The following is a 22,430-nucleotide window of genomic DNA, read 5'->3' on the forward strand; positions in this document are numbered from 1 at the left end:
TGAATACGCTAATGATTCCGTAGTTGCATATTAGTATGCTATATTTGGTGGTGGATATTTCTGGATCAGGGTGTGATACCCTAGGTTTTAAGCGCTCCCCAGAGCCATATGGGACTGTGAATTCTTACTTTTGTATGCTGTAAATAACGGGATTTAAATTCTCGAGTGGGAGGGGCCTATGGTGTATAAAGTTGCTAAGTTGGTCCGTGATATCCCCGTAGTGACACATACACCCCACAAATATAAAGTGAAGAGAAATAGTGGGTGAAATGGCCCCTAAGCTGAACCCCAGAAGATCAGGGGGTAGCTCGCCACAAAAAGATAAGGGGGCTATGGGTAAATTGGATAAAATATGGAAGTCTCCAGCTGTGGGTATAAAAACTAGAACCCAGAAGGATCTCTCCCCTAGTAAAACAGGCTCTAGGTACTCGGTCTTGGAGGTGGAGGAAACTGAGGAAGGGCAGTCTGTGCCCCCTATGGGAACACAGATGTTGGAGGAGATCTTGGGAGGGGTGAAAAAACTAATTGTGCAATTGAGGAGATAAATAAACAATTAGGTGTGGTATCTACCGAGGTATCTCTGATAAGACACGATATGACTAAAATGAGAGATAGGATTTCCAGACTGGAGGAAGAAGCCCCTAAAACAGAAAATAGGATTAAGGTTTTGGAGGAGGAGGTTAATGACTTGAAAAAGGAGAGGACATCTGTTAAAGATAAGCTCACAGACCTTGAGGATAGATCCAGACGTTGTAATATAAGGATGGTGGGGTTTCCTGAGGGGGTGGAGGGGGGGGGGGGGAACTCTGCCATACAGTTTCTTAGTAGGTGGTTGAAGGAGGGGATAGGGGAAGGGCATCTTACCCCAATGTTTGGGATTGAACGAGCTCATCGGTGCCAAGGCGTATTCCCCCTCCGGGGGGTCCCCCTAGGACAATCCTAATTAAGTTATATACCTCCCAGGACAGGGATACTATCCTTAGGAGGGCAAGAGAGATGAGGGACCTACAGTATAATGGACAGAATATTTTTCTATATCCGGATTTCTCTTGGGAGACCCAGAGGAAAAGGGCATCCTTTCGGGAGATAAAAAGGCGGCTAAAGAACGCAGGGGTGCCCTTCTCTCTGCTGTTTCCAACGAGACTCCGGGTTGAGCATAAGGGAAAGGTAACAATATTTGGAACCCCACAAGAAGTCTCAGATTGGATGGATAAATAAGGCATCTAATATAAGGCACTACTGTGGCATTAGGGGTTGGAAGTATTAGTTGAGTAATAATTTTACGTCTCGGGGGGGAGGGGTTGGGGGGTTCTCTGGGGTGTCACTAGGATAGGAGTGCATAGTAGAAGTACGGTGCATTATGGGGAGAGGGGGGGGGGTGCGGGGGGGGGGGAGGATAAGGGAAAGGAGGGAGGGATGGCACGGGATGATCAAAAGAGGTTTTTTTTTTTTTTCTCTCTCTTCTTCTTCTCTCTTTTCTTTTTTCTCTTAGGCAAATATATCTATGCTTAAATTATTAGCCTGGAACATACGAGGTATGTCGGATAGAATTAAAAAGTGTGCAGTCTTCGATTATATTCGGAGGTGCCTTCCTGCGATCATATGTTTAGTTGAGACCCATAGGTCAAGAGATGAGCAGATACTTCCAAGGAAGTGGGCCAAAGAAGAATACCACTCCAGACTCTCTTCCTACTCCATGGGAGTATCAGTATATGTTCACAGGAGGGTACCATTCGAGACTAAGAATGCAAAGGTAGATAAGTATGGTCAATATGTATTTCTTTATGGAATATGGGAAGATAGGGCAGTCATCTTGGCTTTTGTTTATATTCCTCCATCTTTTAGAGTGGATGTTCTGAGGGACCTCGTGAGCTATAGCGAAAGTAAGACACATTCGGCATTATGGATAGTTGGAGATTTGAACAATGTAATAGACCCTAGTATGGACAGATACAAATTAGGTAGGAATGTAGGGGGGAACGAAACAGCATTGGCGAGATACTGTGGAGAGATGAATTGGGTTGATGGGTGGCGGAAACTAAACCCAGGAGTAAGACAGTACTCATGTTTTAGTACCTCATATAACACCGCTTCCCGAATTGACTTATGCCTGTGTGATAAGAATGCAATGACCTGGACCAGCAGGGTGCAGTATAAAGCTAAAACCCTATCGGACCATTGCCCAGTGGTGGTGGAAATTGGAGGTAAGGTAATGGGTGGGAAAAGGTTGGGCTTTCGGCTCAACCCCCACTGGATTGAATTAGTGGGCGACCAGGACTGGTTTAGACAGGAAATAGAGGCATTCTGGGAGATTAATCATAAGTCCGCAAACCCTCAGGTGGTATGGGATACTATGAAGGCATACTTGAGGGGCCTATATATAGGGCGAATCAATAAAAAAAAAAAGGAATTCTCACAGGAAGAATCAGTACTGAATAGTAAAGTGGCAACATTAGAAGCAGGGATAGAAGAGGATAGTGGGGGGAACAGCTGTTAGAACTGAAGGCAGCTCAAGAGAAATATAAAGAATATCTACTTAAAAAGGCACAAAATAAACTATTCTTCAGTGGGCAATTTAATTTCTTTGAGAAAGGGAAACCAAATAAGACACTGTCAAGATTACTTAAAAATCAAGGCGACGAATGTGGTATTATGGCTCTGAGGAGGGAGGATGGCAGCATAACCACAGATAGAGAAGAAATAGCCCAAATGGTTGGCTCTTTTTTCTCCATTCTCTATATGGGCAGCGATATTAATAGGGCGGAGGTAGCGGAATTCTTGAGGGGAATTAATATTCCGAGTTTGACAGAGGATGTCAGGGACTCCCTGGATGACCCAATCTCCCTCCAGGAATTGGAGGAGGCATTGGCATCAATCCAAGGGAATACATCCCCTGGGTCTGACGGCATTCCTTTCTAGATATATAGAATATACTCAACCCTGCTGCTTCCAAAACTGCTGGGTATCATTAATGAATCCTGGAGGGGGGGGGGGGTTCTCCCTAAATCTATGTGTGAGGCTAATATTAGACTCATTAGGAAAAAAGATAAGGATCCCTTGGATTTGGGCTCATATCTCCTTGCTTAATACAGATATAAAGATAATAGCGAAAGCACTGGCAAGGAGATTGGATAAAGTAGTGGAGGTAGTGGTGGGCGGTGACCAGGGAGGGTTTAGGTCAGGAAGAACGGTTCATGACAATATCCACCAGGTGTATGAAGCAATCCAGAGTGGATCCCGTGGCCCCCGCTCCATTCTGTCATTGGATGCTACTAAAGCTTTTGACAGGGTGGAGTGGGAATACCTCTGGGAAGTTTTGAAGAGGGTTAGGGTGGGCCCGAGGTTTTTGAGTTATATTCAGCTACTATACACTAACCCCGAGGCGAGTGTGGTGGTAGATGGAACCCCCTCCTACCCATTCAAACTAAGTAGAGGAACAAGGCAGGGCTGCCCCCTCTCACCCTTTTTATTTTTAATTTATATTGAACCCTTAGCTGCTTGGATAAGAGATAATGATGTTTATGAGGGATTTGGAGTAAATGGAGAGAAGAGTAAGATCTTGTTATTTGTAGATGATATCCTCCTTTTTGTAACTAACCCACAAGAAAAAATACATCGTATCATTAAGATGTTCGAGGCATTTGCCCCTCTATCTGGGTTGGACATAAATTGGAGTAAATCTACTATGCTCCCCCTGGATGAAGATATGGGGGAGACGGTGGGAAGACTATCCGTGTTCAAAAAAAATGAATGTTTCCATTATCTGGGAGTAAAAATAGCAGCCACGAATGATAGGTTTGTGATTAACAATATACTGCCCCTTTTGAATAGTTTAGCAAAGAGAGTAGAAGTATGGATTAAAATGCCCTTCTCTATGTCAGAAAGGATGGCGATAATAAAAATGGTGGTCCTCCCACAGATCCTTTTTTTTCTTGCTGCCTCGCCAGTGTGGATCGGCAAATGCTGGTTCCGGAAGATAGAAGTGATACTGGGTAGATTGTTATGGGGAACAAAAAGGGTTCGTCTGAAGTACAGATATTTTATGGCCCCTGGAGATAGGGGGGGATTGGATATGCCCAATTTCTTTGTTTATTACATGGCCGCGCAGTTGGTACGAATCGTGAATTGGAGAAATTTTAGATATCTGGAGAAGATTGTAGTAGAAAAGGAGAAAGTGAACATATATGAGGTGTTGGAATTAGATGATTATGAGGAGAGTGGGTCAAATAACACGATGTTATTGTATAAATATAGGAAAGTATGGGAAAGATTAAAGGGAGAATTACATGTAGGAAATAGTTTTGGGTTCACACCCCTATGGGGTAACAATAAATTTAAAGAATTGGTGAAGTGTGAGTCAATTTTTTGGGATAGTAAGGGTATAAAACGACTGGAACAATTATTTGATAAAGGACAACTCTTTTCATTTGAGCACATAAAAAGGGGGTATGATATTAGTGATAACGATTGGCTGTACTATTGGCAAGTTAGTCATGCAGTCCATAACACGATAGATAAGGAGATATATGTAGCACAGAAACACAATTTCATAGAAGCACTAACTCAAATAGAGCACTTTAAAAAAAAAAAAGGAATATCAATTTTGTATAAGAAATTATATAAGATTATTGGAGTAAGGGGGATCGACAGAATTAAAGACAAATGGTCCGGAATAGTGGGTACTGTGTCTGAGGAAGATTGGGACATTATGGCCCAAAATATAAGCAAGGTTTCTCGTAATATGGAACATAAAATTACACAATTTAAGATATTACACAAGACCCACTATTCCGCGCTTCATTTACATAGGATAGGGGTGAGAATCACTTCACAGTGTGTTAAATGTGGTTTGGAAGAGGCGGACTATTTACAAAAGTAATGTAATAGACAGACCCCAATTTTTTATATTCAGGGACTCTATAGTGACAGGGACTGTTCCCCAGGACTGGCGCATGGCAAATGTGGTGCCAATATTTAAGAAGGGGTCAAAAGGTGACCCCGGGAATTATAGACCTGTTAGTTTAACCTCGGTAAATTGTTTGAGGGTTTCCTAAGAGATGCTATTTTGGAATATCTTGATAAAAATAAATGTATGACCCTGTATCAGCATGGATTTATGAGGGATTGATCCTGTCAAACTAACCTGATCAGCTTTTATGAGGAGGTGAGCACAAGACTGGACCAGGGGCAATCGCTGGATGTCGTATATCTGGATTTTTCCAAAGCATTTGATACGGTTCCACATAAAAGGTTGGTGCATAAAATGAGAAGGTTTGGGCTGGGGGAGAATGTGCGCAAGTGGGTAAGTAACTGGCTCAATGATAGGAAACAGAGGGTGTTTATTAATGGTACTTATTCTGATTGGGTGACTGTTACTAGTGGGGTACCACAGGGGTCTGTCTTGGGTCCTGTCCTATTTAATATATTCATGAATGACCTTGCAGAGGGGTTGAATAGTAAAGTAGCAATCTTTGCAGATGACACCAAACTCTGTAAAGTGGTAAACACTATAGAGGACAGTGCACTGTTACAAATGGATCTGGATAGGTTGGAGGTTTGGGCTGGGAAGTGGCAGATGAGGTTCAACACTGATAACTGTAAGGTAATGCAAAAATCCGAGCTGGGATTATGTATTAAATGGAAGAACACTTAGGACGACTGACATGGAAAAGGACGTAGGAGCCTTAGGTAACAGTAAACTTAGCTGTAGTGACCAGTGTCGGGCAGCTGCTGCCAAGGCTAATAAAATCATGGGGTACATCAATAGGGGCATAGATGCCGACGACAAGGAAATAATTCTACCGCTGTACAAATCACTAGTCAGTCCTCACATAGAGTACTGTGTACAGTACTGAGCACCAGTGTACAAGAAAGATATAGTGGAGCTGGAGAGGGTTCAAATCCCACTAAGGACAACAATAAATAAAGACTTATTATTATTATTATTATAATAACGTCAGCAGAGAGCACTGTGCTCGTGATGTCATCAGAGAGCATTCCAAAAAGAAAATAATTTCCTCGGTAGTATTCAGCAGCTAATAAGTACAGGAAAGATTACGATTTTTTAATAGAAGTAATTTACAAATCTGTTTAACTTTCCGGAGCCAGTTGATTTAAAAGAAAAAAAAGGTTTTCACCGGAGTACCCCTTTAACCCCTTCATGACCCAGCCCATTTTCACCTTCAGGTCCTGGGCATTTTTTGAAAATCTGACCACTGTCACTTTAAACATTAATAACTCTGGAATGCTTTTACTTATCATTCTGATTCCGAGAACTGCTGTAACAATCAGCCACCCCTGTGCAAATCGCCTCAAATGTACATGGTGCACTCTCCCTTCTGAGCCTTGTTGTGCGCCCCCAGAGCACTTTGCGCCCACATATGGGGTATCTCCATACTCGGGAGAAATTGCATTACAAATTTAGAGGATCTTTTTTCCCCTTTTACCTCTTGTGAAAATGAAAAGTATAGGGCAACACCAGCATGTCAGAGTAAAAAAATTATTTTTTTACACTAACATGCTGGTGTAGACCCCAACTTCACCTTTTCATAAGGGGTTAAAGAAAAAGCCCCCCAAAATTTGTAAGGCAATTTCTCCCGAGTACGGCAATACCCCATATGTGTCCCAAAACTGTTGCCCTGAAATACGACAGGGCTCCAAAGTGAGAGAGCGCCATGCGCATTTGAGGCCTGAATTAGGGATTTGCATAGGGGTGGACATAGGGGTATTCTATGCCAATGATTCCCAAACAGGGTGCCTCCAGCTGTTGCAAAACTCCCAGCATGCCTGGACAGTCAATGGCTGTCCGGCAATACTGGGAGTTATTATTTTGCAACAGCTGGAGGCTCCGTTTTGGAAACAGTAGCGTACCAGACGTTTTTCATTTTTTTGGGGGAGGGGGGCTGTGTAGGGATAATGTGTATATGTAGTGTTTTTTACTTTTTATTTTAGGTTAGTGTTAGTGTAGTGTAGTGTTTTTAGGGTACAGTCACATGGGCAGAGGTTCACAGCAAGTTTGCCGCTGGGAGTTTGAGCTGCAGCGCAAATTTTGCGCCATCTCAAACTTGCAGCACTCACTGTAAACCTCCGCCCATGTGAGTGTACCCTGTACATTCACATTGGGGGGAGGGGGCAAACATCCAGCTGTTGCAAACTCCGAGCATGCCCTTTGGCTGTCCGTGCATGCTGGGAGTTGTAGTTTTGCAACAGCTGGAGGCACACTGGTTTGGAAACACTAAGTTAAGTAATAAACTTTCAAGTGTTTTGCAACCAAACTTTGCGTTTCCAAACCAGTGTGCCTCCAGCTGTTGCAAAACTACAACTCCCAGCATGCATGGTCTGTCAGTGCATGCTGGGAGTTATAGTTTTGCAACAATTGAAACAGCTGGAGGCACTGAGGTAGGAAACGGACAATGTTTCCCAACTAGTGTGCCTCCAGTTGTTGCAAAACTACAACTCCCAGCATGCCCAGACTGCCCAAGCATGCTGGAAGTTGTAGTTCGGCAATATCTGAAGGATCAGATGTTGCCGAACTACAACTTCCAGCATGCTTGGGCAGTCTGGGCATGCTGGGAGTTGTAGTTTTGCAATATCTGGAGGTTCACAGTTTGGAGACCACTGTATAATGGTCTCCAATCTATGCTCTTCCAGATGTTAGAGAACTACAACTCCCAGCATGCCTGGACAGACTGAGCATGCTGGGAGTTGTAGTTTTGCAACATCTGGAACAGCACAGATTGGAGACCATTATACAGTGGTCTCCAAACTGTGGACCTCCAGATGTTACAAAACTACAACTCCCAGCATGCCCAGAAAGCCAAAGGCTGTCTGGGCATGCTGGGAGTTGCCGTTTTGAAACTCCCAGAGGCAGCAGTGAGATCGCTTTACGGCGATCTCACTGCTGCCAATGAAGATGCCGCACTGCTGCCGGAAACTCACCTCCGGGACGCAGCGCCGCCGGGACCGCCTGGAGGACGTCGCTCGCAACGGGACCACTCGGGACACCGCATGGTCGGGTAAGTGATGCCGGGGGATGGGTAAGGGACACTTAGCAGAGCGGTGTGTGTCCCGATCCCCGTGATCGGGACTTACACACCGCGCTGCTAAATATTCTGATAGCGAAACGCTGCTATTAGCTAGTCAGAGTTGACCAGCTGATAGCAGCGATCGCTGGGGGGGGGGGTGGGGGATGAAACCCCCCGTGGTCGCATGGTAAGATGGCTGGCTATCAGTGATAGCCACCATCTTACCGGGCGCTGCGGGATGCCGCGAGTAGCGGCAAAAATGTTCATGACGTACCTGTATGTCATGGGTCGGGAACACCTTGCCACCCATGACGTACAGGTATGTCATAGGTCGGGAAGGGGTTAATGGTATAGAGAACTGTGTCTAGTGCATTAACTCTGATTTTTTGCCCATTGAAACCAGTAGGCCCATTGTGGTCTATGGGGAAAGCTGCTGAGTTGCCCATAGCAACCAATCAGATCGCTTCTTTCATTTTTGAAAAAGTCTCTGAAAAATGAAGGAAGTAATCTGATTGGTTGCTATGGGCAACTCAGAAACTTTTCCAGGAAAATATGCTGAGTTGCCCATAGCAACCAATCAGATCGCTTCTTTCATTTTGCAAAGGCATTGTGAAAAATGAAAGAAGCAATCTGATTGGTTGCTATGGGCAACTGCACAACTCTTCCTCTACACTGGTCTTGATGAATCTCCCCCATAGAGGGAGATTTATCAAAACCTGCCCAGAGGAAAAGTTTCTGAGTTGCCCATAGCAACCAATCAGATCGCTTCTTTCATTTTTGAAAAAGCCTCTGAAAAATGAAGGATATTTTTGAGATTTTGGAAGCTGGGATACTCACTACACCCATGCATATCTAGATAATTAAGTATGGGGGGAACTTAAATTTATTTTTTAAATCACATGGAGTTTTGACTTTACTTCATTATGGTCGAATAAAGCACTTAAAGAGTTCCTTAAAATTAAAGATTCACTCTTTTGGATGAAAAGGGGCTTATTTATGTAAATCAATTATACGCTTTAGGTCAAATAAAGTCGTTTGAAGAGATAGCCCATAAGTGTGTGGGGGGAAGACAATCAGAAACATTGTTTTTTACAAATAAGTAACACAGATCATAAACCAATAAAAGGAGAGATTGGAGATTTCAGGGATTCTATATATAAGAAAAGTTTAATTAGACTATTTCCTTATGCAAAGTTGCTGTCTGGGCATGCTGGGAGTTGTGGTTCTGCAGCGGTTGGGGGTTCACAGCTTGAAGACCACTGCTATAGAGGGTGCAAATGTATCTGAGCCCTGGAACTCAAATAATGTGAAATATGAGATGATCAAAATGGAGCCCCTGCACTAATTACTTGGGTTCTGAGGTCTGTAAGGTCCATAGTAAAAACATCAGGTTCTGTCTATAGCAGATACTAAATCATGGCAGCTCAAAGAAACAAGCAGTCATTCTATTATGTCACATGTGATGTCATAGACAGCTGGAGGCCTGACATCCCACTGACAGCCGCCCGAGCCTTCAGTCTGTTCCAGTGCGATTAGTGAGAATAGTGAGATTAGCGTCTTCTTTTTCTACTTGTCTGAAATGGAGCTAAAAGGACTGGGGTTCGTCCCCCTCCTGTTGGCGTTTTGGTGTGCGGCCTGGCTTGCCACCAGCTACATCATGACGGTCGTCCTCGGCCATGCAGCCTCGCCACTGATGAGCATCAGGTAAGATAAACAAGCAAATGATTCTTATTTCATGGGTTGGGAGTGAGGAAATATCCATAATAACATTGGTTTCTTTTCCTTCACAGTGACGTGGGAAATGTCTTTCCCGAAAGCATATTATTCAGAATTGGATTCATAGGGACGTCCATTGGCACTTTGGTACTAACCTTTCTTATTTATAAGTATATGGTTATGCATACTGAAGAGTTCAGGGGTCATCAGGTCCTGATCCAGAGGATCCTGCTGGCCATTGTGTGGGCCTCCTGTTTTTCCACAGCTGTTATGCATGTATTGTCCCCCGAAGAATATCCCAGGATACACTTTGTCAGCACGATAATTTCCATTACATGTGAAGCCTTATACTACCTTGGGCAGTCCATCCAGATGTATAAATTACCAGGAGCAAAAAAAGTCATCCACCATAGTAGATGCACCTGCTGTGGCCTGACTTTTGTCTGTGTAGTTTTCTATTTTGGATATGAAACATTAAAGGAATTATTCCATAATGATGAAGACTGGGACGAGATCCGTGAAATCCCCATCATAATCATCGAGTGGGTGATGCTTCTACTGATCCTGATAAACATCGTGACCTATTATTCCACCATGCAGAGGTTATTGTTGACCGTCTCCAGAAACAGCTGCACACTCTCTCTTAGAGTAAAAATTGATGACTTCGGGGTGTAGACCACCACGGGGGCCATCAAGTGGACTTCTGGGAGAGATACTGCACAGGACACGGAAAACATCTAAAGAAGAATAACTGGGGGACTACATATGGTGCCAGTAATCATGACACAATAATATGAGCTGGTGATATTACCTATACAAAAAAAAATAAAAAAAAATGTAAAAAAAATATTGGTGTGTGAAGTGTAATACATAGTTAGAAAAACAGAATCAAATTCATCATTATAACCCCCCTCTGCATTACCCTGTTTATTATTTTTCAAGCAAGCACTTTGTTCTAATTCGTCCACTCTCTGGCGTGCTCCTTGTATAAGGGGTTTGGGATACCCTTTTTGTTTAAAACCATCCTCCAGGTTCTCTAGTTGTTGTAGGTATTTTTGTGTGGAAGAACAATTCCTTCGGATTCTTTTCATTTGACCGAATGGAATGTTCTTCTTCCATTATTTAAGATGGCAACTGTTAAAGTCGAGGTATCTGTTTGCATCCACCTCCTTAAAATAGTTGGCAGTATGCGAACAGCCATCCTGAATATAGATATTTAAATCCAGGAACTCACATTTTTTGGGGGACTGATGCAGCGCTGCCTTTGGCAATTTCTGGCTCTGCTATAGCGCTTTTTTTGAGGGGGCGTGTCAGCTGCCCCTTCATCTGGCGGTCAACCTGCGCTATCTGGCCAGCGAGCCAGGGCCCCGTACAGGAGATCACGGGGCCCCCCAGCGGTCGGACCCCCGCAATCTGAAACTTATCCCCTATCCTTGGGACAGGGCCGGACTGGGGATGAAATCCAGCCCTGGAAATTACTGTATACCAGCCCCACAGCATTGTGTCATTGTGCCGGCAAACAGCCACCGAGCACAGGCGTATCACTTTGCGTGGCTATACATATATATATATATCACAGAAGGAATACACCAGTACTTTGCCAAATGTTTCAATAAAGTGGTGTCAGCGACCAAGACCTGATCATAGTCCACCACAAATTCAAAAAGTAAAATGGCACAACACTCCCTTATAATCAGGGCTGGTTTTAGGCTTAGCGTGGCCTTAGGCAAAATCAAAAGTGGGGCCCCAAAAGTCATAGTAGTGCACTAACTAGATTTGAACAATTTTGGTCACTTCAAATACTATAAAAAAAATATCTAAAAAGCTATTGAAAAGTCCCATCAAAACAAAAATGGTACCGATAAAAACTACAAATCACAGCGCAAAAAATGACCCTCACATCCCCATATACAGAAAAATAAGAGTTATAGGGATCAAAATAGTACAATTTTATATTTTTGTATAGTTCCCCCCACATTAGGTAAAGAGTATAGCTCACCCACATTAGGTGTGCAGTATAGTTCCCCCACATTAGGTGCAGTATAGTTCCCCCACATTAGGTGCAGTATAGTCCCCCTCATTAGGTGCAGTATAGTTCTCCCCACATTAGGTGCAGTATAGTTCCCCCACTTCAGGTGCAGTATAGTTCTCCCCACATTAGGTACAGTATAGTTCCCCCACATTAGGTGCAGTATAGTCCCCCACATTAGGTGCAGTATAGTTCTCCCCACATTAGGTGCAGTATAGTCCCCCACATTAGGTGCAGTATAGTCCCCCACATAAGGTGCAGTATAGTTCCCCCACTTCAGGTGCTGTATAGTTCCCCCACTTTAGGTGCAGTATAGTTCTCCCCACATTAGGTACAGTATAGTTCCCCCACATTAGGTGCAGTATAGTCCGCCACATTAGGTGCAGTATAGTTCTCCCCACATTAGGTGCAGTATAGTTCTCCCCACATTAGGTGCAGTATAGCTCTCCACATTAGGTGCAGTACAGTTCCCTCCACATTAGGTGCAGTATAGCTCCCCACATTAGTTTGGCAGTATAGTTCCCCCACATTAGGTGCAGTATAGTTCTCCACATTAGGTGCAGTATAGTTCCCCACATTAAGTGCAGTATAGTTCCCCACATTAGGGGCAGTATAGTTCCCCACATTAGGTGCAGTATAGCTCTTCACATTAGGTGCAGTATAGTTCTCCCCACATTAGGTGCAGTATAGTTCCCCCACTTCACGTGCAGTATAGTTCTCCCCACATTAGATACAGTATAGTTCCCCCACATTAGGTGCAGTATAGTTCTCCCCACATTAGGTGCAGTATAGTTCTCCCCACATTAGGTGCAGTATAGTTCTCCCCACATTAGGTGCAGTATAGTTCTCCCCACATTAGGTGCAGTATAGTTCTCCCCACATTAGGTGCAGTATAGTTCTCCCCACATTAGGTGCAGTATAGTTCTCCCCACATTAGGTGCAGTATAGCTCTCCACATTAGGTGCAGTACAGTTCCCTGCACATTAGGTGCAGTATAGCTCTCCACATTAGGCTGGCATTATAGTTCCCCCACATTAGGTGCAGTATATAATCCCCCCCCCCCCTCATTAGGTGCAGTATAGTTCCCGCACATTAGATGCAGTATAGTTCACCACATTAGGTACAGTATAGCTCTCCACATTAGGTGCAGTACAGTTCCCTCCACATTAGGTGCAGTATAGCTCCCCACATTAGGTTGGCAGTATAGTTCCCCCACATTAGGTGCAGTATATAGTCCCCCCTCATTAGGTGCAGTATAGTTCCCCCACATTAGGTGCAGTGTAGTTCCCCCACATTAGGTGCAGTATAGTTCCCCACATTAGGTGCAGTATAGTTCCCCCACATTAGGTGCAGTATAGCTCTTCACATTAGGTGCAGTATAGTTCTCCCCACATTAGGTGCAGTATAGTCCCCCACATTGGGTGCAGTACAGTCCCCCACATTAGGTGCAGTATAGTTCCCCCACATTAGGTTGGCTGTATAGTTCCCCCACTTCAGGTGCAGTATAGTTCTCCCCATATTAGGTACAGTATAGTTCCCCCACATTAGGTGCAGTATAGTTCTCCCCACATTAGGTGCAGTATAGTTCTCCCCACATTAGGTGCAGTATAGTTCTCCCCACATTAGGTGCAGTATAGTTCTCCCCACATTAGGTGCAGTATAGTTCTCCACATTAGGTGCAGTATAGTTCTCCACATTAGTTGCAGTATAGCTCTCCACATTAGGTGCAGTACAGTTCCCTCCACATTAGGTGCAGTATAGATCCCCACATTAGCTTGGCAGTATAGTTCCCCCACATTAGGTGCAATATATAGTCCTCCCCCCCCCCTCATTAGGTACAGTATAGCTCCCCACATTAGGTTGACAGTATAGTTCCCCCACATTAGGTGCAGTATATAGTCCCCCCCCCTCATTAGGTGCAGTATAGTGCCCCCACATTAGGTGCAGTATAGTTCCCCACATTAGGTACAGTATAGCTCTCCACATTAGGTGCAGTACAGTTCCCTCCACATTAGGTGCAGTATAGCTCCCCACATTAGGTTGGCAGTATAGTTCCCCCACATTAGGTGCAGTATATAATCCCCCCCTCATTAGGTGCAGTATAGTTCCCCCACATTAGGTGCAGTATAGTTCCTCACATTAGGTGCAGTATAGTTCCCCCACATTAGGTGCAGTATAGTTCTCCCCACATTAGGTGCAGTATAGTTCTCCCCACATTAGGTGCAGTATAGTTCCCCCACATTAGGTGCAGTGTAGTCCCACACATTGGTGCAGTATAGTTCTCCCCACATTAGGTGCAGTATAGTTCTCCCCACATTAGGTGCAGTATAGTTCCCCCACATTAGGTGCAGTATAGTTCCCTCCACATTAGGTGCAGTATAGTTCTCCCCACATTAGGTGCAGTATAGTCCCCCACATTAGGTGCAGTATAGTTCCCCACATTAGGTGCAGTATAGATCCCCCACATTAGGTGCAGTATAGTTCTCCCCACATTGGTGCAGTATAGTTCCCCACATTAGGTGCAGTATAGTTCCCTCCACATTAGGTGCAGTATAGTTCCCCCACATTAGGTGCAGTATAGTTCCCTCCACATTAGGTGCAGTATAGTTCCCCCACATTAGGTGCAGTATAGTTCCCCCACATTAGGTGCAGTATAGTTCCCCACATTAGGTGCAGTATAGTTCCCCCACATTAGGTGCAGTATAGTTCTCCCCACATTAGGTGCAGTATAGTTCTCCCCACATTAGGTGCAGTATAGTTCCCCACATTAGGTGCAGTATAGTTCCCCACATTAGGTGCAGTATAGTTCCTCCCACTTTAGGTGCAGTATAGTTCCCTCCACATTAGGTGCAGTATAGTTCTCCCCACATTAGGTGCAGTATAGTTCCCCACATTAGGTGCAGTATAGTTCCCCCGCATTAGGTGCAGTATAGTTCCCCACAGTAGGTGCAGTATAGTTCCCCACATTAGGTGCAGTATAGTCCCACACATTGGTGCAGTATAGTCCCCAGGCCCGTCGCTACCGGACCGGCAAACCAAGCAATTGCTTGGGGCCCCGAGCTGGCTGGGGGGCCCCGAGCAGAGCCGGTGCTTGCCCGTCCTGTAGCGACGGGACACTTCGGGGGGCCCGCACATTTCACCAAAATTACATTTTTGAGGGGCGCGGGCCCCTTAAGAAGCAAAGCAGGGCCGGCACCGGACAGGTCAGGGGATGATTGGAGTAGAGACGTCACGTGCCCCGCGCAGGCACGCACGTCTACGCCAATCACCTGACCTGTCCCTGCTTGCGTCCCCGCGGGAACCTCCAGCATCCTCCGTGCAGTGACAGGAGCAGCAGCAGACTCCCGCCTCTGCAACGATCCCCGGCAGGGTAAGTAAACTGGTGCGGGGGGCCCGGGGGATTGTATGGTTGTCAGGGGACTGCAATGGTGATGAGAGGTGTTTGTGTGTGTGTGTGTGTGTGTGTGTGTGTGTGTGGGGGGGGGGGGGGGGTGTCATGGGGGTCATGGGAGATGCAGGGGGGTGTTATGGGGTCATGAGAGATGCAGGAGGGGTGTTATGGGGGTCATGAGAGATGCAGGAGGGGTGTTATGGGGGTCATGAGAGATGCAGGGGGTGTTATGGGGGTCATGAGAGATGCAGGAGGGGTGTTATGGGGGTCATGAGAGATGCAGGGGGGTGTTATGGGGGTCATGAGAGATGCAGGGGGTGTTATGGGGGTCATGAGAGATGCAGGGGGTGTTATGGGGGTCATGAGAGATGCAGGGGGTGTTATGGGGGTCATGAGAGATGCAGGAGGGGTGTTATGGGGGTCATGAGAGATGCAGGAGGGGTGTTATGGGGATCATGAGAGATGCAGGGGGGGTGTTATGGGGTCATGAGAGATGCAGGAGGGGTGTTATGGGGGTCATGAGAGATGCAGGGGGTGTTATGGGGGTCATGAGAGATGCAGGGGGTGTTATGGGGGTCATGAGAGATGCAGGGGGTGTTATGGGGGTCATGAGAGATGCAGGAGGGGTGTTATGGGGGTCATGAGAGATGCAGGAGGGGTGTTATGGGGATCATGAGAGATGCAGGGGGGGTGTTATGGGGTCATGAGAGATGCAGGAGGGGTGTTATGGGGGTCATGAGAGATGCAGGAGGGGTGTTATGGGGGTCATGAGAGATGCAGGAGGGTGTTATGGGGGTCATGAGAGATGCAGGGGGGTGTTATGGGGGTCATGAGAGATGCAGGGGGGGTGTTATGGGGGTCATGAGAGATGCAGGGGGGGTGTTATGGGGGTCATGAGAGATGCAGGAGGGGTGTTATGGGGGTCATGAGAGATGCAGGGGGTGTTATGGGGTCATGAGAGATGCAGGAGGGGTGTTATGGGGGTCATGAGAGATGCAGGAGGGTGTTATGGGGGTCATGAGAGATGCAGGGGGGTGTTATGGGGGTCATGAGAGATGCAGGGGGGTGTTATGGGGGTCATGAGAGATGCAGGGGGGTGTTATGGGGATCATGAGAGATGCAGGGGGGTGTTATGGGGATCATGAGAGATGCAGGGGGGTGTTATGGGGATCATGAGAGATGCAGGGGGGGTGTTATGGGGGTCATGAGAGATGCAGGGGGGGTGTTATGGGGGTCATGAGAGATGCAGGGGGGTGTTATGGGGATCATGAGAGATGCAGGAGAGGTGTTATGGGGGTCATGAGAGATGCAGGAGAGGTGTTATGGGGGTCATGAGAGATGCAGTGGGGTGTTATGGGGGTCATGAGAGATGCAGTGGGGTGTTATGGGGGTCATGAGAGATGCAGTGGGGTGTTATGGGGGTCATGAGAGATGCAGGCGGGGTGTTATGGGGATCGTGAGAGATGCAAGGGGGTGTTATGGGGATCATGAGAGATGCAGGGGGTGTTATGGGGGTCATGAGAGATGCAGGGGGTGTTATGGGGGTCATGAGAGATGCAGGAGAGGTGTTATGGGGGTCATGAGAGATGCAGTGGGGTGTTATGGGGGTCATGAGAGATGCAGGGGGGTGTTATGGGGGTCATGAGAGATGCAGGAGGGGTGTTATGGGGGTCATGAGAGATGCAGGAGGGGTGTTATGGGGGTCATGAGAGATGCAGGAGGGGTGTTATGGGGGTCATGAGAGATGCAGGAGGGTGTTATGGGGGTCATGAGAGATGCAGGGGGGTGTTATGGGGGTCATGAGAGATGCAGGAGGGGTGTTATGGGGGTCATGAGAGATGCAGGAGGGGTGTTATGGGGGTCATGAGAGATGCAGGAGGGTGTTATGGGGGTCATGAGAGATGCAGGGGGGTGTTATGGGGGTCATGAGAGATGCAGGGGGTGTTATGGGGGTCATGAGAGATGCAGGGGGTGTTATGGGGATCATGAGAGATGCAGTGGGGGTGTTATGGGGGTCATGAGAGATGCAGGGGGTGTTATGGGGGTCATGAGAGATGCAGGGGGTGTTATGGGGGTCATGAGAGATGCAGGGGGGTGTTATGGGGGTCATGAGAGATGCAGGGGGGTGTTATGGGGATCATGAGAGATGCAGTGGGGTGTTATGGGGGTCATGAGAGATGCAGGGGGTGTTATGGGGGTCATGAGAGATGCAGGGGGTGTTAGGGGGGTCATGAGAGATGCAGGGGGTGTTATGGGGGTCATGAGAGATGCAGTGGGGTGTTATGGGGGTCATGAGAGATGAAGGGGGGTGTTATGGGGGGTCATGAGAGATGCAGGAGGGGTGTTATGGGGGTCATGAGAGATGCAGGGGGGTGTTATGGGGGTCATGAGAGGTGCCCCCCCCCCCCCTGCACCTCTCCTCATCCCCCCCCCCCCCCGGTTATAATAGTGATGAGGAGAGGTGGGGGGGGGGGGGGGAGTTATAGTAATAATGAGGAGAGGTATATGTATATATGATGTGTATGCATGTGTGGCAGTATTGTATTCAGTGGATGCAGTGTGGAGCAGCATTATATTCAGGGTACAGTGTGTGGCAGCATTATATTCAGGGGTACAGTGTGTGGCAGTATTATATTCAGGGGTACAGTGTGTGGAAGCATTATATTCAGGGTACAGTGTGTGGCAGTATTATTTTCAAGGTACAGTGTGTGGCAGTATTATTTTCAGGGTACAGTGTGTGGCAGTATTATTTTCAGGGTACAGTGTGTGGCAGTATTATTTTCAGGGTACAGTGTGTGGAAGCATTATATTCAGTGGATACAGTGTGGAGCAGCATTATATTCAGGGTACAGTGTGTGGCAGCATTATATTCAGGGTACAGTGTGTGGCAGAATTATAGTCAGGGTACAGTGTGTGGCAGCATTATAGTCAGGGTACAGTGTGTGGCAGCATTATAGTCAGGGTACAGTGTGTGGCAGCATTATATTCAGGGTACAGTGTGTGGCAGTATTATATTCAAGGTACAGTGTGAGGCAGCATTATCTTCAGGGTACAGTGTGGGGCAGTGTTATAGTCAGGGTACAGTGTGTGGCAGAATTATAGTCAGGGTACAGTGTGTGGCAGCATAATATTCAGGGTACAGTGTGTGGCAGTATAATATTCAGGGTACAGTGTGAGGCAGCATTATATTCAGGGTACAGTGTGTGGCAGCATTATATTCAGGGTACAGTGTGTGGCAGTATTATATTCAGGGGGTACAATGTGTGGCAGGATTATATTCAGGGTACAGTGTGGGGCAGTATTATATTCAGGGGTACAGTGTGTGGAAGCATTATATTCAGGGTACAGTGTGGCAGTATTATATTCAGGGTACAGTGTGTGGCAGAATTATAGTCAGGGTACAGTGTGTGGCAGCATTATATTCAGGGTACAGTGTGTGACAGTATTATATTCAAGGTACAGTGTGAGGCAGCATTATATTCAGGGTACAGTGTGTGGCAGTATTATATTCAAGGTACAGTGTGAGGCAGCATTATCTTCAGGGTACAGTGTGGGGCAGTATATTATTTAGAGTACACTTTCTGGCAAGGTTATAATGATTACTGTCTTCATGCAGAGGATGAGGATCTGCTGACAGTGAGGAGCCAATGATGCCTGGATGTCAGACTCTGCAGAGAAGATGGAGCTGGAGGAAGACCTGGTCTCTGGACCAGATGAAGAAGAAAAGATAACAGAGAAGATATCACTCAAGTCAGAAGACGTCACTCAGGTCACTATCATTGTGTATTCTCCTGACTGTCCCATCAGAGCTGTAGTCACTTGTAAGTTCTGCAGTGATGATGGGTAAAACTGTGTCCAATCTGTGGCTCTTCAGCTGTTACAAAACTACAACTCCCATTGCCAGAGGCTCTCCAGAATGATGGGAGTTTTAGCTTTCCAACAGCTGGAGAACCATTTTAACCGAGGTGATCGGTGGGGGTCTCAGCAGTCAAACCCCCACCAAAAAAATGGCCCGGGGGGGGGTCTGGACAGCGGGTATGGGTAGGGAACACTGCTGCACCTAATGTGGGGGAAACACTGCCTACCTAATGTGGGGGGAAGACTGCCTACCTAATGTGGGGGATCTCTGCTGCACCTAATGTAGGGGGAACACTGCTGCACCTAATGTGCGTCGTATTGACGTTCGCTCACGTTGCGCTCCCAGAATTCAAGGGTCGGCGTTACTATGGAGGGGGGGCCTCCATGTCCATTTTGCTTGGGGCCCCCAAATTACTTCAAACGGCCCTGATAGTCCCCCACATTAGGTGCAGTATAGTTCCCCACATTAGGTGCAGTATAGTCCCACACATTGGTGCAGTATAGTCCCCCACATTAGGAGCAGTATAGCTCTCCACATTAGGTGCAGTATAGCTCTCCACATTAGGTGCAGTATAGCTCTCCACATTAGGTGCAGTATAGTTCTCCACATTAGGTGCAGTATAGTTCCCCCACATTAGGTTGGCAGTATAGTTCCCCCACATTAGGTTGGCAGTATAGTTCCCCCACATTAGGTTGGCAGTAGTTCCCCCACATTAGGTTGTCAGTATAGTTCCCCACATTAGGTGCAGTATAATTCCCCACATTAGGTGCAGTATACAGTAGTTCCCCCACATGAGGTGCAATATAATTCCCCACATTAGGTGCAGTATACAGTAGTTCCCCCACATTAGGTGCAGTATACAGTAGTTCCCCCACATTAGTTGCAGTATACAGTAGTTCCCCCGCATTAGGTGCAGTATAATTCCCCCCCATTAGGTGCAGTATAATTCCCCCCATTAGGTGCAGTATACAGTAGTTCCCCACATTAGGTGCAGTATACAGTAGTTCTCCCACATTAGGTGCAGTATACAGTAGTTCCCCCACATTAGGTGCAGTGTAGTTCCCCCACATTAGGTGCAGTATAGTTCCCCATATTAGGTGCAGTATAGTTCCCCCACATTAGGTGCAGTATAGTTCCCCCACATTAGGTGCAGTATAGTTCCCCCACATTAGGTGCAGTATAGTTCCCCCACATTAGGTGCAGTGTAGTTCCCCCACATTAGGTGCAGTGTAGTTCCCTCACATTAGGTGCAGTATAGTTCCCCCACATTAGGTGCAGTATAGCTCTCCACATTAGGTGCAGTATAGCTCTCCACATTAGGTGCAGTATAGTTCTCCACATTAGGTGCAGTATAGTTCTCCACATTAGGTGCAGTATAGTTCTCCACATTAGGTTGGCAGTATAGTTCCCCCACATTAGGTTGGCAGTATAGTTCCCCCACATTAGGTTGGCAGTATAGTTCCCCACATTAGGTGCAAAATAGTTCCCCACATTAGGTGCAGTATAGTCCCTCCACATTAGGTGCAGTATACAGTAGTTCCCCACATTAGGTGCAGTATACAGTAGTTCCCCACATTAGGTGCAGTATACAGTAGTCCCCCCACATTAGGTGCAGTATACAGTAATCCCCCCACATTAGGTGCAGTATACAGTAATCCCCCCACATTAGGTGCAGTATACAGTAGTCCCCCCACATTAGGTGCAGTATACAGTAGTCCCCCCACATTAGGTGCAGTATACAGTAGTTCCCCACATTAGGTGCAGTATACAGTAGTTCCCCACATTAGGTGCAGTATACAGTAGTCCCCCCACATTAGGTGCAGTATACAGTAATCCCCCCCACATTAGGTGCAGTATACAGTAATCCCCCCACATTAGGTGCAGTATACAGTAGTCCCCCCACATTAGGTGCAGTATACAGTAGTCCCCCCACATTAGGAGCAGTATACAGTAGTTCCCCACATTAGGTGCAGTATACAGAAGTTCCCCCACATTAGGTGCAGTATACAGTAGTTCCCCCACATTAGGTGCAGTATAATTCCCCACATTAGGTGCAGTATACAGTAGTTCCCCCACATTAGGTGCAGTATACAGTAGTTCCCCCACATTAGGTGCAGTATACAGTAATTCCCCCGCATTAGGTGCAGTATAATTCCCCACCATTAGGTGCAGTATACAGTAGTTCACCACATTAGGTGCAGTATACAGTAGTTCCCCCACATTAGGTGCAGTATACAGTAGTTCCCCCACATTAGGTGCAGTATAGTTCCCCACATTAGGTACAGTATAGTTCCCCCACATTAGGTGCAGTATAGTTCCCCCACATTAGGTGCAGTGTAGTTCCCCCACATTAGGTGCAGTGTAGTTCCCCCACATTAGGTGCAGTGTAGTTCCCCCACATTAGGTGCAGTGTAGTTCCCCCACATTAGGTGCAGTGTAGTTCCCCCACATTAGGTGCAGTGTAGTTCCCCCACATTAGGTGCAGTATAGTTCCCCCACATTAGGTGCAGTATAGTTCCCCCACATTAGGTGCAGTATAGTTCCCCCACATTAGGTGCAGTATAGTTCCCCCACATTAGGTGCAATATAGTTCCCCCACATTAGGTGCAGTATAGTTCCCCCACATTAGGTGCAGTATAGTTCCCCCACATTAGGTGCAGTATAGTTCCCCCACATTAGGTGCAGTATAGTTCCCCCACATTAGGTGCAGTATAGTTCCCTCACATTAGGTGCAGTATAATTCCCCACATTAGGTGCAGTATAGTTCCCCCACATTAGGTTGGCAGTATAGTTCCCCCACATTAGGTTGGCAGTATAGTTCCCCCACATTAGGTTGGCAGTATAGTTCCCCACATTAGGTGCAGTATAGTTCCCCACATTAGGTGCAGTATAGTCTCCCACATTAGGTGCAGTATACAGTAGTCCCTCCACATTAGGTGCAGTATACAGTAGTCCCTCCACATTAGCTGCAGTATACAGTAGTTCCCCACATTAGGTGCAGTATACAGTAGTTTCCCACATTAGGTGCAGTATACAATAGTCCCCCCACATTAGGTGCAGTATACAGTAATCCCCCCACATTAGGTGCAGTATACAGTAGTCCCCCCACATTAGGTGCAGTATACAGTAGTCCCCCCACATTAGGTGCAGTATACAGTAGTCCCCCCACATTAGGTGCAGTATACAGTAGTCCCCCCCACATTAGGTGCAGTATACAGTAGTCCCCCCACATTAGGTGCAGTATACAGTAGTTCCCCACATTAGGTGAAGTACAGTAGTTTCCCCACATTAGGTGCAGTATACAGTAGTTGCCCCACATTAGGTGCAGTATACAGTAGTCCTCCCACATTAGGTGCAGTATACAGTAGTTCCCCACATTAGGTGCAGTATACAGTAGTTCCCCACATTAGG

The 22,430-nt window shown here is 46.5% G+C and overlaps 1 protein-coding gene across 1 annotated transcript in view; it reads right to left on the reverse strand.

The window, feature by feature from the left end:
* The window catches only part of LOC130298336 (collagen alpha-2(I) chain-like), a 64,499-nt gene that overhangs the window by 15,056 nt on the left and 27,013 nt on the right, over positions 1 to 22,430 (reverse strand). The window contains exon 2 of the transcript XR_008849761.1: positions 10,038 to 10,551. The gene's annotated coding sequence lies outside the window, so the exon portion shown is untranslated. Of the gene's footprint in view, positions 10,552 to 22,430 lie in introns of the transcript that reaches the window.

The sequence above is a fragment of the Hyla sarda genome (assembly GCF_029499605.1).
Source record: "Hyla sarda isolate aHylSar1 chromosome 2 unlocalized genomic scaffold, aHylSar1.hap1 SUPER_2_unloc_13, whole genome shotgun sequence".
NCBI classification, from domain to species: domain Eukaryota; kingdom Metazoa; phylum Chordata; class Amphibia; order Anura; family Hylidae; genus Hyla; species Hyla sarda.